This window comes from Calliphora vicina, chromosome 3 (assembly GCF_958450345.1).
Source record: "Calliphora vicina chromosome 3, idCalVici1.1, whole genome shotgun sequence".
Classification (NCBI taxonomy): Eukaryota; Metazoa; Arthropoda; class Insecta; order Diptera; family Calliphoridae; genus Calliphora; species Calliphora vicina.
Window position 1 is genome coordinate 73,491,598 of NC_088782.1, and position 15,414 is coordinate 73,507,011.

General features: G+C 27.8%; 1 protein-coding gene across 9 annotated transcripts in view; it reads left to right on the forward strand.

The window, feature by feature from the left end:
• Nucleotides 1-15,414, forward strand: part of Shab (Shaker cognate b) — a 325,565-nt gene that overhangs the window by 83,945 nt on the left and 226,206 nt on the right. For all 9 annotated transcript variants that reach the window (XM_065502983.1, XM_065502985.1, XM_065502986.1 and 6 more), the window contains exon 3: nt 10,521-10,571. The gene's annotated coding sequence lies outside the window, so the exon portion shown is untranslated. The remainder of the gene's footprint in view (nt 1-10,520; nt 10,572-15,414) is intronic.

Consider the following 15,414-nt stretch of genomic DNA (forward strand, 5'->3'; position numbering starts at 1 on the left):
GGATTATATAAGTCTTAGAGACATGCACAAGTCTTTCTCCAAATAAATTAGAGCTGACTTGATAAATAATGTGTAAAATTAAATCTGTAGTACTGAATATATGTACATGTTGTGATACATATTCAAATAAGTTAAATTAATAATGATAATATTTGTGACATAAATTTGTCAAAAATATAAAAAAAAATTAGTTTAAAAAATATTTTTGTTTTCAACAGACATATGTATAACCGACTGACATAGCTAGAATTTCCCTGCTTTAAATGAATCCTGCTGCTCGCAAATATTTTGTAATTGCTGCTTAATCTTCATGGTTTAATGCCTTCAATTCTGTTCTTCAAACTTGTTTGGCTTTTCTGAACCAAACGGGACTGGAATTTACAAATCCCGGGATTCGGGATTTTGGGATTTTGCGGGACTTCGGGATTTTAGTTAAACGTCAAAAAACATCAAGTTCAACAATAAAAACTATTTCGTTAATACACTAAGTAAAAATATAACAAAGCAAAAACTAATGCATTGAATTAAAATATATTTGACACAAAAGATATTTCATATTTATACCCGTATTCGGAACTTTATAACAATGAGAAATCCATAACACTGAAAATTTAAAATAAAATATAAAAGTATTGTTTTATTTTATAACAAAAAATTGCCGTCTGTCTGTTTAAAATACGAAGGGCACAAACGAAAGGAGCCAGCTGGCAAAAACTTTCCGCAAATACTCTCTGTTGATAAGGTTTGTTTTGTATTGAAAATGGTCCATGATTTCCCCTAGCCCCATACTGCAGTCATAAATATGTTGATTATACGGCAAGCACTATAAAATTTTGCACCAAATAAGTCTTAAGTACTAGAATTTATACTGTAAAGTATTGCGGAAACTGGGCTACATTTGTCCCTAGTCCCCATACATGGTCCCCTTCAGAAAATGACTTCAACAGTCATAATTGTCTTATAATAATAAATATCGTGATAAAATTTAATAAATAAGTTGTATATGAAAATAAATCCTTCTACCAACTTTTGTGAGGACCAGTCCATAATAATATAACCTCTATATCAGAAAAATATTTTATTGTCAATAAATAATTTGTATATAATGATATTTACATAAATTTCGATATAAGTCATTCATAAATACTGATTCAAGTTGCCATAAAAGGCCAAAACTTAATATTAATGGTGGGTATACAAGATTCGCCACATCCGAATATAACACTTGTTTTATATTAATAGGTATTTTGGGAGCTTCAAAAATCATCCTAAAATATCAAAAAATCTCTTAATTGTTTTTCACAAATCCCGGGATTCGGAAAATCTCGATCCCGAAAAATCCCGGGATTTTTGGGATCGGGATTTCGGGATTACCATCCCTAAATACAACAGAGCTGTTTTGGTTTTGATTCGATATCAATGCTAATAAAATATTTTTCATGTATTTCGGAATAGGTCCTTATATGGAACATATTGCAAAGGCGGACGGATAATGCTAGACCGTCTTTGAAATTTAGAAAGACCCGACGAAATATATGTATGTTAGGGTGGGACAATTTTTTTGGTCAATAGGCGTATAGCTAAAACTTAATCTACGAACAATTCTAAGAAAATTTCCCCAAGAAACTATTGGTCTAAAAACAGCTGAGAGACTTCAAAATACACAGTTAAGCAATTTTTAATTTTAATGTCTCTGTGCGAGAGCTATGTTTTAATTTTAGACCCATACTTTCTCTTTGTAATTTTCTTAGAATTTTGTGTAGATTCCGATTTTGCTGTACGCCTGTCACGTTTTTGCTCACCCAAACAAATTGACAAATATTTCGATATGTTACAAACAGAATGACAATCTCGATATACCCCTGTGTTTTTGGTGGTGGATATAAAAACTATTTGATATTGTAATTTTTGTTCAACATTTAACTTTTATGAAATACAATGTGAAGCCTCTGCATAAGGTTTTCAAATGACGAATAACATTTCTTTAGTCGTATGGAAAAATTCACTTTTTGAAAAAATTTAAATAACACCAAAAGTAGAAAGTGTGTTTCATTTACTATCAATCCGTCAGATCGAAATTTTGACATAGTTTCTCATGTAAAAGTTATTTTCATGCACAAACTAGCTAACTGCATGCATTTATAAAAAAAACAAGGTAACTCCATAATTTCATAAAAGACAGAAAAATTAGATGTTAAAACGACGTTGTTTAGAAAATTAAGCGAGATAGAACAAATTCACAAGCTCTTTGGGTACAAACATTTAACATAAAAAAAGAAAAAACTCGGCTTATTTTTTATATTTATATAAGAATAAAAGGAACAAATATTTTTGAAAAAACTAGGTAACTCCATTTTTTTCGAAAAAAACGGGTAAATATAATATTTTTCGCAAATGCCCAGCAAAAAGTTACATTGAAAAGTAATGAGTTAAGAAACTAATAAACTACTCTTCACCACTTAAACATTGTCATTTTAACACATTATTTTAATACGGTGATGCCATTGGAGGCAAGTACTTTCCACCTTCGCTTACAAATAGGGAGTTAATTAAGTCATTACCACATTCGCTTACAAATAGGGACTTAAATAAGTATAACATACAAAATATTATTTTTCATCAATAAAACGTTAAAAGCGTTTTATTATGAAATAATTCTGAATTTCGTAAATCAGCGCATAAACAAGTACTTATGTAGTAGATTATATGCCAGTCATTACTAAACTACTTACATGTAATGCAGATATGAAAAGTAAGCTGTTCAGTAATTGCAAGTCATTACCAAGTTTTTGCTGTGTGATTACTAAAGTTGCCTTAAATCCGTAAAATAGAAAAATAAATAAAAAAAAATTGTAAAAACTAGGTAACTCCATTTTTCGAAAAAGCAAGGTAACTGACATCAATTTTCGATTTTATTACCCAAAAATGAGTTCAATGGAACCAGAAATCCTTAACATTATTTTTTGTTTTGTTTTGTGCGCATGCATAATAGCATAAATTAATAGTAAATAATTGGTGAAATGTGTTTAAAACATGGAGTTTTTCCATACTACCACAGATCTATAGATCTTGAGAGCATTTAAAATTCCAAGTGTGCAAAATAAGGACTAACATTGTGCAGATACTTTCAATTAATTAGTCGACCTTGCTTAAATTTAAATTTCATTTATTTTGAAATACTAAAGAATTCTTAAAGACTTTACTTAATTTGTGTTGAGTTTTAAAACTCTTCAATACACACACTCAACCAAGTGGGAATGACTAAAAGGACTGAGTTGACATTTCTTTAGTTGCTGAAGCGGCGGTGACACAGCAACTGTGTGCCTGCCTGCCTGCTGACATTAAAGACGCAATTCAACAAATGTCACATAAACTACAATACGAACTACATACATACAAACTTACACACATACAACATGAACAAGAGAACAACACACTCACTGACACGTCCATATCCTTACACACACTCATAAATAAATTCATACATACAACTAACTGTAACATTTTGTTTAGAGCATTGTTCAGGTTAAAAGAGGACCCTGGAGAAATTTACATGAACATGGAATAAATAAAGGTTTTATTGACACATTGTACTGCACATAAACGCATCACGCTCGTGTGTACAGTAAAAAAAATACAACTACATACACACAAGTATGGGCATTTCCACGGTCAAGAACGCGACATTTGTTTGCTTTTGAAATGAAACAAATAATAAAGTCTTATCAATTTGTTTTCGTATTTCAGTTATTCGATATAATTTTATATTGTCAATAGATATTGCATCAAGATCGTGATATAAAATGAAAGTCGTTTTGGACTTCATCTAGAAAAAAGCAAAACCTGCAATTTAGAGATTATTTGAACTAAAATAGAATAAAATGGCTATCTGTTGATAGATGTCATTTTGAAACATTTGCATTCACTAGGCAGAATAGGTCTTACACGATATTTTCCCCTTTTTTATATTTACGATAGCGAACGTGACATACTTTGAAAGTCAAAATAATCACACTAAACATAGTATAGTGTGATTATTATATGCTTTGAAATTTTGGTTCGAATTTTGATTTTAGCCAATCGCGAAGAACGATGATGTGCACCAGAATGCGACATTAGAACATAAATAAAATCAAATGATAAATTTACCGATTTTTTATAGAAATATTTCATAAAATATGTGAACAATAAATGTCATTAAAAGTAGCCAGTTTTCTCATGATAGCAAAACTAACTGCAAATACATTATATTATAAAAATGTTTGAAATTTGTTTAAAAATCAATCGTGTACTTCTCAGTGGAAATGGCCATATGATTGTACGCTGACATTGTTTTCTATAGTTTAATTATATTTTAGCAATTTATTTGTTGTAGAAATTAATACGATGATTAAAAATAAAAGTATTTAACAATTAAATATAGTAAATTTATTTTTGCTTCTTTATTAGAAAAGGTTGTTAAATTTAATTACAAATGAAATCGAAAAAGCATAATTAGTTTGCAACGATATTACTAGTATTTTAGATACCTTAAAGTACTTCAGAGACCTGGAAAAAGGTAGTAAAATTATACTGTAATATTTAAGAAAAGTACACCGAAATATACTTTGATTTAATGTCTCAATTATGGTGATATTAGTTCTAATATAAATACATAATTGTAGACACGTGTTGTGTGCTATTTATTAATAGTAAAAATAAATTAATTGCTTATTTGGTAATTTCTTAAGAATGGTGCACACTACTTACATACTTATGTATTTAGGTACATATTTAAGAAATTAGCAATCTTAAACGCTGAAACTTTATGAACTTATTTATGTTTTCTTTTTAGCTAACTAAATGAAAAATATTCATAATTTATGGGTGGTACAAGAGCTTTGATCTAACAATTTTCAAATACGTAACTATATCGAAATCAAAAACAGACGTATAAAATCGACAATGGTAATGATGTACAATTCATCTCACCGTGTACGATTTGTAGTAGTGTTTATAAAAAACCGACATATACATATGTAAATATATAAATGTAACCGTGGCGTAAAATACAGCTGCAGGCACAATTTCTTCACTCAAATGTATAGGAAATACATAAGTCTGTTGAGAGCGTATAATTCTGTGTATGGGAAATTTCCATATTTAATATATAACAAAAGAAAAACTGAAATAAAGCTTACTTGAACTTTAGAATAACTCCCGTTGCTACACCTACATATACGGAACTATATTTCGATACCTTCTTTTCAGCACCATACTATGCTGAACCGCTTAGGAACGTAGATAGATCCTTACTTGGAAGCGTTATCAGGCTATATGTTTTTCAATATTTGGATCAGAAAGTGATAAGAAGGGGGGAAACCGTTAAAATTGGTGCTTTTAGTTCATAAAAAATCAAGACTAAATGGCTGAACCGACTTGATTGAAATTTGGAACATAGATAGATCCTTACTTGTAAGCATTATGTAAGCTATATCTTTCTCAATATTTGGACCAGAAAGCGAAAAAAGGGGAAAACCGGAAAAATTGTTACCTTCAGTTTTTAAACATTTATTATTTTTTTAAAGGGAAAACATTTTAAATGTATCTCAATATATTCACAAAAATATTCACAAAAATATATACTTAGAAAATACCTTTTTAAAAGTCTACCTTCATGGGGGTAAAAACAGATAAAATTAGGAATTTTATTTGTTTGTACACTAAATTTTGTTTCTACATTTCTTGTTCTAGTGGCCTGAAACACTTTAACTTTAACATTTTTAACCAATTTTTGTGTTTTATATCTTATTAAAAATACAATTACGTACACAGTTATTGTATCATGTAAGTAGTAGTAGTAATACTAAAAATAGGCTGGATCGAAACTTGTCCACTAAAAAAATATACGATATTATAGCGGAACGAACGTCTTAAGAGAATATACTTTCAAGAAATTCCGGTAGAAATTATATTAATTTATTTTTTTTATAAAATCCTTTCACATTTTTTATTTAAGCTAGTATTTTATAAAAATATCAAATTGTCTCACATCTTGGTCTATAAGTCTGGTGTTACTTGACCGATTTTGCTCATTTTCAACGCCAAACATTCTAATCAAGGAATATTGGTAGAAAATTGCATTGCATATTTTAGCAAATGCTTTTGCTCTCTGTTACCTTTGTATTTTTCGAATGAACCATATAAGCGTATGATTAATATTGAATAATCATAACCAATATGATCTAAATAATAAAATTATATAAATTTATATTTTCAAAACTTTTGGTTTTACATTAGTCATATGGAAGTTTATACTTAAGAGACAAAGACGGGCGAGGTGAAATTATCTTTTTAATTTACTTATATAATTAAGTGTTTTTGTTGCTCCGCTGTTAAAAAAACAAACCTTTAACTAGTTAAATAACCTTCAAAGTAAAAATATTGAAAATAAATTGCTAAAATTATTTCAGTTATTAGTTATTATTTTTCTTTTGTAAACTTTCTACACTTTTGTTTAAACTTTTAATTTAAAAATCAAAATTTCTTCTGATGTTGTTGCATAGTATAAGAACAAAAAAAAAACAGTCTTAAATATTTCTCTAGAGTTTTATTCATAAAATATAAAAGTTTTGTATTTGACAGAAGAGAATAATTCATAAAAGTTTTCTTGAAGTTTTCCTTTTGAAATTATTCGAATACTTAAAAATATGAACTATGTGTGTATTTATAAATTTGTTCTTTTGGAAATACTTTATTGAACTAACTTTGTCCTCTTTCGATATGACAACACTTTTTAAATTATCAATTTTTACACGATGGTCCTCCCTTAAAATATGAACAAGAAACGTGTATAAATTGAGGGATAATGAGTGAATGTGTTTAGGAGAGTTTTTGCATAAATCAATTTTATCAGAATATTAAATACATCAACATGTTAAACAAAATATTGTTGAATAAATTGTTTAGTTTAGACTCGTACAAACGTATGATAATCAAATACGCTTATTTTCCCTTGCAGACTTTACGCGAAACTATAAATGCACATGTATTTACTAATTTATTTATTTAAATTTGTATTCGTTTATGTATTCAACAATATTTATGTATGTGTGTGTGTGTGTTTGTGTATATTTATAAAATGCATAAAATTTATCTGTATTCGATCGTTCTATCAGGTGGTTTGTATTCCTAAAATAAATGAAAACACAACTAAATTTAGATTCATATGCAGATTTGTGTTCTATTAAAGTTTATTTTTTGTTTAGTTGCGAGTTTCTTTTTTTTCTCTAACTTTTCGAACGAATACATTTGTTAACAGATTAAATAATAAACATTTTATGGATTGGGAACAACAAAACAATTTTATTATGTTTTTGTTCACATTAGACTAAAAAAATAAATTATTTTAAAATAAATGTTTGTTTTTGAATTGAAACTGAGGAAAATTATTGGATATAACCCCCTGTCTACACTTGACAAATATTTATCATAACAATTAATGACGTTTGTTGTCAAGACACAGTTGTCTGAGCAAAAGCATTAACAATTTTATCATAACAAAGCAATAATTCTAATAAATGGAGACTATACCTGATAATTTTTTATCTTGGCAATCATTTTGACGTTTATCATGATAAAAATGTATTAGGTATAGACAGGGGGTAACAATGATATCAATAATTTTGGCATTTTTTAAATTTTCTGGAATTATACAGTGATACAAAAGTGGCAGGGGATCTCTTTTTTATTTATTTCATTTTAACGAAGTCATCGAGAAAAACTATTTGTATTTTCGAACTCTGTGGACTCCAATAAAATAGAATTGGTAGAGTGAAGAGAGAGCCCCTGCCCCTTTTCAAAATTATTGATATTATTAAATTTACAAATTCAAAACATCGTAAATATTGTTAAGAAATTGCACTATCAATTTGAATTTAAGGGTTTAAACGTCGGGTTTCCACAACCACAGCCATCTTTTGCAGATGATGTCTACGTATTAGCACAGTGCTGCTAAAATTAACTGTCAAAGCTGCTAACATTAACATTAATGCAGCTGAAAGCTCTAAAATTAGAACATTCTAGTTTTGCCCGTTAGATAATTCATGAAACTTCTAGAAGATGGCACTGTATATATAAATAGTTACAGCACATTGGATGCAGATAGTTTATCATGTATTAAAAGAATGAGCCTATTTATTTGTTGTGTAAATTTAAATAAATAAAGAGTTTTTACAAATTTTTAGTTACTGATCGCTTTTATTTGCAATTAAAAGAATACGGTTTATTTAACTCTTTCAGCCACGCTTTTTTGTGTATAAGTTTAAAATCAAAACAATTGCATTTTTACTTTAATCAAGGTTAGTTTATTAGAAAAAGTAAGAAAAATTAAATTAAATCAAAACATAAAAAACCACCTCATTTCAATGTTTTTTGTGGAGTGAAGTGGTTAGTTTACTAAACACCGTGGCGGTTGGCATTACAAAAAAAAATGATAAAAATTTTTTGGAATCGAATATTTTTGACTCAATTTTCTGACCAAACAACCGAAATAGCAAAGTAACACTGAATTCGATGAACAATAAACACTATGTGCTTTTTTTATTGAATGCATGAAAGTCACTTAAAAAACTGATTTGTACAATATTTTCAAATTAATATATTTATCCTGACGGCAAACTTTTGCAAAAAAATCATAAACGATGACTCAACAAAATATAATTGTTTAGCAAAGTGGCAATAGATGTTTTAAAGACTATAGAAAATGTGGTCAGTAAACTGACCACGCAACCGCAAAGAGTTAAAGGAACTAAACCACCATTTTTAAAGGGTAAAAACGTATCAATGTTCTTTTGTTTGAAAGGTATGAGTTTTACATTTTCAACCGACACATATTTGTAAAAATCTGTTGGAAATTGACTGAGTTATAATTATTTAAAATCAGTATGTTCTACTACTAGGGCAAAAAAATAATGTCAGCTATGTATAAAAAAATTAAAGTCAAAGAACATACTATCATTAAAATTTGAAGGAAAATCGATTTTTTTAAACTTTATCAATCGCAACTCAGCCATTTTATTGCAGATTTTTGAAAATGTTTTTTTTTTGGCTTAAAATGTAAAATTCTTTTTATTAAAATAAACAATTCAAAATTAATTTTTAACAAAATATACTTTTGATATTTTAGAAATGTAACTTTAAGAATAAAATTGAATTACTATATGGCCAATTCCATGTCATCGTACGTGACATTTGTACGCCTACAGAGTGGAATACATTTTGTAAAAATAATAGTATCTGAAAAATAATTTGGTATTTATTTCCATTCAGAGGGTATAATATTTTTTTTTTAAAGTTTTTCGTCCTAAATATTGAGCGAAATAAGGATATATCGCACGTGACATAAAACTGAAGTTATTTTGAGAAATATGCGAAAAATTGCGAATCGTGGGAGGCGTTATGTTTTCTTTTAATTTCTTACACTAAACCAAATATTTTTCCTTTACTCTCCGTCATATTTAAATAAAAACCATCTTTGATAAATAAAATGTAATATCGTACGTGACATACCGTACCTGACAGATTTTTCTAAACAAATACATATAAAGTATATATTCGGTTTTAATAAACAATTTGCTAATAGCAAAAAAACAATCATTCATTTCATACTATATGCTAAATGGGTGCTTAATTTTCGCCGCAATCTTAGCATAAAACATGCCAGTTCTCTTATTTAAAACGTTGTAATAAGCTCTAAATACTTTCACATAGTAAAATTTTAGTGTTTTCTGCTATTAAAATCATCTTAAAAAAATTTTTAAAGGGTTTTTGTTTTTTCAGTCGTGGTTGTCATTTTCGTGGAATTGCCCATATGAGAACCGCTGCATATTTTTGTTGTAGCATAGCGTTATTATATCAACGATAGTTTGTATATATTTTTGAATGATATATCAACTTTTTAGATAACTCCAAAGAAGGAAGTCCAATGCGGTTTATATATATTAGATTTGTAAATTGCTATCGTTTCAAATTCAACAACTTTGTCAGTTTCCAACTGCTCTAAGATCCATTTTGATAAAACAATTTTTTGATTTGCACGAATCTGAAATATATAGCTTCCTCAATATAGCAGCTAGCAACTGTCAAAGTTCTGAAGTCCATAACCGTAGCATTAGAGGCAAATGAGTGATGAAGAAATAAACCGAAGATTATTACCTTCTAAATTCAAAAGGCACTAAAGGAAGCTGTAGTTTTATAATAACAAAATATATAGACATATGTCTGTAGTTGAATTTAAAATGTTTTTTATTTCAAATTGATTTATGACACAATATCTTAAACTATTACAAGTGATGGAATGACTAAAATAAATAAATAAACTATTTTTGGTTAAGTGGCAATTGTGCAAGATTTTTTAATTGAACGCATCACAAGTTTTAAAATAAACTTTTAGTCATTTCATTTCAAATACAACAACACCCATTTTATACCAAACATTATTTTAAAAATCTATTTTATTTTACTCTTCCATTTCTTTACAGAATCTGTCCATCAGTTTGTTGTGCGTGAAATCAACCGAAATTTTGATTGTGGTAAGAATAGAGACCAAAAATTTGTACTACACGTACAAAACTTACGTCATTAATTTATATTTAAGAATAAGACTCTGAAAACACACACTTGTTTTCTAAAACAAAAAAACACACACAAATGTTTGCATTTTCTTTATGATTTGTTGAATAAACAACATTCGTATAAAACAAATAAAAAAAATTATTTAATAAAAATGATTTTAACCAAGGCGATGGCAAAATGGCAAATGAAAAAACACAAAACAATGACGTTATAGTTGTATTTAGGCTCAATGATTTAATAATAAAGCAAGTGTGACTGAAATCTTGTACACAGCCACTTTGCTACATTTATAATAGTGTTTTTAATTAATCGATTATTTAATCGGTTAGTTGCGAAATGTTTATTTGATCTCACATAACTTTTGTGGGAGCAACTAACTGCAAAACATTTAATCATAAGCTTTTGCAAACTCTTTTCTAAATTAAATAAATAATATTTAAATAAATACTTGTTCAAAGGAAAGATAATATAAGATTTACTCGTTTTTTTAATATATATTGACACATGTGTTATTGAAATAAAAAAAATGTCTTAATATTAAAGGCATTAATCGATAAAAATTATCGTTGTCAATTCAACGAAGAGCAAACCAATCAAAATTAATCGGTTAACCGATTCAAATTTATTCGTTTAACTACCCTACTTGATACGCATTCACAAGGTTCTTTAAATATTCAACGATTCGCTATGTGGCAGATAAAAACGATGTCATAGATTTTATATTTCATCGTGTATCATATCTTAACATTTACAAACCATATAAATATTTGTTTCAATATACACTATACATATACAGTAGCTAAAGAAGAAGGTCATTGTATTTTAATATTTTTACGAAACGTTTATTTTTGGATTTGCAACAAAAAACAAAACATCGCAATGCAAATGCACCATAATTCGTTGCATGCATCATCGCCATAATCAACATGAACATCGTGTAAAATCATCAAAATGTATTTATGGGGTGGGTGGATTTTTGGTTGGATGACTGCATGAACACATTAAATATTGTTTGTTGTTCTTTAATGCATCAACAATAATCATTATTTTTTTTTTATTTTTATTTTGGAGCAGTTCCGGATTCAATGTACGGAACGAAATATATTTTCTTTTTTAAATCAATTCCATCATAAAAATATTTATTTTAAACATACGACGCAGTCACTTACTCACTCACTCATTCGTTGTACTACTACACTTAAAGAAATGTTCAATATATTCTTATTTGAAATTTGTCAAATGGTGAAAAAAAACACAATTTTTGTTTTGAGTGGGTGTTGTGATTGTATGTTCTTATGCATTTTTAAGATTGTGGTTTAATTTGATATTTCAAATAATAGTTTATTAAATTAATTTTATTATTTGTTTTCATTTTTATTAATAAATCTCAAGTTTGAACAGATGCTGCAATATTGCAAATGCATTCATTGTTTTTATTTAAAATATTTAATTAAAATATTTAATCAGTTTTACGTTGTGGTGCGTAAAAATGCAGCACCCTTGCATATCACAATCTTCTAATTCTGTGGCTAATTACACTATACAACAAAATAATTTTTTTTCCAAAATTAAAAGATCCGAAAAGACACGTGTATCGGCGTTTTGAAAGTTTACATCTGAATTTCATTTGAGGGGGGGTTAAAGTTTCCCAACTCTGGCATATTCTTATTGTTAATCGGTATAAGAAACCATGTGATCCTTACATTTTAGGTATAAAATGTGTTCAGCAAATTTATGTAAAAAGTCACAGAGAACATTTTGTAGAATATGTTAACCCTCTAAAATTTAGAAGGTTAACATATTCTACATAGAGTCTAAATCCTCAAGGCATGGGTCTTCTTTGTCCTTTTTTTTAAAAGAGCAAAAAACACCATTAAAACAGTGATTAAATATCCGTGAAATTTTACTATAAGTCCCTGAATACACCAAAACGGAAAATTCAACCAGAAAGTCAGAAATAAGACACAACAAAAGAGAGCTTAGGGTTAATTTCGTACCCCAAAAATTTAGCATGAAAAAAATAGTTCAAATTTAACAAAAAATCACTAATATCTCTATTATTTTACCTTCGATAGCAAATTTGGATAGGAAGTATTACATAAGGCTTACATAAGGCTTGACTAACCATTATATTGATTTGATGCATCATGAATACCTAAGTACAAAAATGGTCAAATTTATCAATCTATGGATATATTTTTTTTAAATTTTTAAGTAAAATTATAAATTTTGTTAGACATTTCTCCACTTTATATTTACATAACCTGCAATCTGTTTATATATTCCATATTCAGTAGTTTAGGAGTTATAATAACAAATTGAAGCAAACAATATATTTTTTATGTGAAAATAGCTATTTTTTTTTTGTTTTAAAAAAAATCATGAAAAATAAGAAACGGAAGAAATAGTTCAGAATTATTACTTTATTGCAAAGCCACATATAATAGGAACATAATGAGATACTGATGATAAAAATTTCCGACTTTCGATTTAGTTTTGAGGTGCATTTACTAGGGGAAAAATGCATGTTTTTGAGTTTTTTTTTTTAATTTTGCTATTAAGTATTTACTTTTGCAATTTAATTTAAAAGAATCGAAATATGTACGTAATTGTCGGTCTAATGAGATATAAAAGACAAGAATTGGTTAAAAAATGTTAAAGTTATTAAAAAATCGCCAGGCCATTAACGTGTCTCAGGCCACTAGAACAATAAATGTAGGAACAAAATTAACATATTTTGATAAATATTAAAATAAAAGCTCATTTTTACTTAAAATATAACCATATTTAATTGTAGATGCGTTTTTATCTTCATAGGATACAGTTAACCTATTCGCAGGTATAACCAAAAAAAAATATTTTTTCAAAAATCCTATTTAAAAATTTTAAAAGTTTTGTTAAACAAATTTCAGAATTTTTTGATCATCACATGCGGAATTATTTACAACATAATAGGGAATAAAAGCGTGAAAAAAGTATGTCAATACCTCCTATAGTTTTTCCGTACCTGCGATTTAAATATTGCGATTTTCTAGAATAACAAATTTTTTGGCCATATTTTGGCGAATGAGCCCAATTTTCTTAATGTTATTAACATTAAGTAAACTCTGTTCAGAATATTATAGTCCGGGTAATTCTAAATATAGTCTGAAAGTTTTCCTAAAATCGGAAAATGTTAACCCTTAAATCGTGAAGGTGAAAGGTCAAATTTTTCATTATTTGGAATTTCTAATGGAAAGATAGCCTATTGGGCCGATTTTGCTGAAACTTAAGAAAAATATAACATGAAGTCTAGTATTTACAATAACAGTACAAAAATGGAAATTAACCCTAATTTTTGTCTAATAACTCTATAATTCTATAAAAATTAAATTTTTTCCCATAAAATTTAGCCCTCAAAAAAATTATTTTTCCAAAAAAAAAACATATAATTTTTCACATAAAAAAATCTGATGGAATTAAACAAAGGTTAAGCCCCATTTTCACAATCTCTGGTTATGATTTTCAGTAACGATATACTTCCAATTAATATATAATGCGTTTGTTCTGATATTTGTAGCATCCAAAAATAATCACTTGCTGAGTCGATTAAACGAAGTCCGTCCTCCCAAAACTGGAATTTATCGGTCATAACTGATTAATTTATATGTGTATATCTATACAAATTTCGCTCCAAATATGTTTTATATACACAGAACTCATGTCACTTAATTTTATGATGATCGGTCCAAATGTTGGTTACACACACAATTCAACAGAAATACCTTTCTGAGATTGAGAAAATGGGGGTAAGAGTATGTAAATTTTAGCATAGACAAATATATCCCTCTAACTTCTTGTTAGTTCATTTGCTTGTCATGTGTACGCAATGATCTATGACACACTGTAAACATAATTTGTCTTTATATTTTAAACTCAAGCATGTGGGTTGAACACCAATAAAATCAATTTTCTTTTTTTTTTGTTAAAATAGTGTCCACAAAAACGCAACCTCCACCTTGAAGCCAATCTGATATGATTATTTAGCTTAAAAGTTTTTGATGTGTTTACATTATGTACTTCATAGATGAACGGCTGTATGTATCTTGTCTAAATAAACATAAACAATACGTACTCTTGAACTACTTTGAATTTACTTTAGCTGATGTTAAATATAAACAAAACAGAAAAAAACAAAAAAAAAAAAAAAAAACATAAACGACAACATGCATCGATAACATAATGACTAAAATAACAAAAGTGCATTTAGATGCCAAATTAATGAATGAGATATTGAAGGGTGTCATTGATGTTTTGTGAGCAGCCAAATTAAAAATAAAAAAGAAAACAAATTTCAAATAAAAATAATACAAATGCATTATATACTTATTTACTGGCACAAACAAACAGACAGGGGATGGCCAATTTTCAGATAACATTTCCATTAAAATTTTTTTTATTTGAATCTCTCGAAATCTTTCTAAAGTTAATCACCATTAACACCTCGAATTCAAAATAATATTCAAAGTGTGTTGTTTGTTTTCGTTCATGAAATAATATTATACAATATTATTAATATTATCTGTTAGTTTACCTATGTATGTTTTATTTCTTGTGAAACACGATCAAATTAATTATGAAGAAAACATTTATTGACCTTGAATTTAATTCATGGTATTGTTTTCATTTTCAAACACACTACAAATTCAAAATATTTCTTCATGTGTATTCTTCATTCATTTATTCGCACATACTTATATACACATGAACACGTTTATTTTCTTTAATAAATATTATGAAAGTGTTGAAATTAGAAATATT